This window comes from Mandrillus leucophaeus, unplaced genomic scaffold (assembly GCF_000951045.1).
Source record: "Mandrillus leucophaeus isolate KB7577 unplaced genomic scaffold, Mleu.le_1.0 Scaffold1246, whole genome shotgun sequence".
Classification (NCBI taxonomy): domain Eukaryota; kingdom Metazoa; phylum Chordata; class Mammalia; order Primates; family Cercopithecidae; genus Mandrillus; species Mandrillus leucophaeus.
Genome location: NW_012100832.1, coordinates 348,636 through 350,496, shown reverse-complemented (window position 1 = coordinate 350,496; position 1,861 = coordinate 348,636).

The following is a 1,861-nucleotide window of genomic DNA, read 5'->3' as shown; positions in this document are numbered from 1 at the left end:
AGTCTTCACTGGGGAATTCCCTAACGGAGCTGTAGGAAGGGGGCCACCATCCACCAGACCCCAGAAGGATAGATCCACCAGCATCCTGCACCCTGTACCTGGAAAAGCACAGAAACAGAACTGCCTAAAGCCTTGGGAGCCCACCCCTCACATCAATGCGCCCTGGATGTGGGACATGGCATCAAAAGAGATTATTTTGGAGCTTTAAGATTTAATGACTGCCTCCCTGGGTTTCAGACTTGCATGGGGCCTGTAGCCTCTTCCTTTTGGCCCTTTGGAGTGGAAATATTTACCAATTGCCTGTACCACCATTGTATCTTGAAAGTAAATAATTTGTTTTGATTTTACAGGTTCATGGCTGGAAGGAAATCAGCTCCAAATGAGACTCTGTACTTGAGACTTTGGACATGTGAGTGATGGTACAATGAACTGAGACTTTTGGGGAACTGTTGAGAAGGCATGATTGTATTTTGTGATGTGAGAAAAACATGAGATTTGAGGGGTCAGGGGAGAAATAACATAGTTTGTATGTTGTCCAACTATATTATTCCTCCCCTAACCCCTCAAATCTCATATTTTTCTCTAAATGTCATGTTGAAATCCCTCTAAATCACATGTTGAATTATAATCCCCAATGTTGGAGGTAGGGCCTAGTAGGAGGTATTTGGGTCACAGGGGTAGATTCCTTAGGGCTTTGCGCTATCCTCATAATAGTGAGTAAGTCTCATGAGATCTGGTTGTTTAAAAGTGCGTGATACCACCCCACCCATCTCTTGTGTCTGCTCCAGCCATGCAATGTGCCTGCTCCTGCTTCACCTTTGACCATGGGTAAAAGCTCCCTGAGGTCTCTCCAGAAGCTGAGCAGGTGCCAGCATCATCATGCTTGTACAGCCTGCAAAACCATCAGCCAATTAAACTCCTTTTCTTTGTAAATTACCGTGTCTCATCTATTTCTTTAAAGAAACCCAAGAATAGCCTAACACGTTGTTATTTCTCTCTTAACTATGCTTTTGGTAATATTTTATTCCTCGGGCTTAGGTGTCAAACTTGGGTCTACAAAAATATTCTTTTATTACTTCTATTAATACTTCTTTACTTTCATTGTTTAATATTTAAATCTTTTGCAATGTGGAATTTATCTGGTAGGAGGTATGTTTGGCTTTTTTGTTTGTGTATTTGTTTGTTTTCCAATAGCTGGCCTTATTGTCCTAACATAATTTATTGAAAAATATGCTATTTCTCCTACTTACTTGAAACATCAATATACTCTTACATATAGTTACAATATTCATAAGAATATGCTTAGAAATTCTAGATAACACTAAGAAACTTAAAATTTAATGGTTTAAAGTTTTCAGAAAGTTTACAATACTGTACTTATTACCATGAAAAGATAATAGAAAATTATCAACTTCGCAGGAGTCTTCAAAAGATGTCAATACAATTGCAATTTATCCAATTGGGTTGCTGTAAATTTCATAGATAATTTAAAAAGGTAAAGTATTTATTCTTGCATTTGGCTTTAAGCAAGTTCTAGATGTACTGGGTAGTATTTAAATAAATGGTCTTATATTTATAAAATTAAAAGTTGTGAAAATTGTCCCAGAGGGAAAGAAAAAGGAATAACAAACAAATAATAACAAAATAATAGTTTAGGGGTTCCTTAGATGATAATATGTAAGCTAATTTTTGCAACTAGCTTAAGAGGTAGGAAAATTGCATTCTAGACTGAAAAAGATCACAGAAGTCCCAGGTGAGGAAGAACTTGGTACATTTCAAAAGTACAAGAACACCGATATTTGCTGAAATGTTGTAAATATGGGAAAGAAAGGTGAAAAATGGCTTGATAGGTAGACAGAGG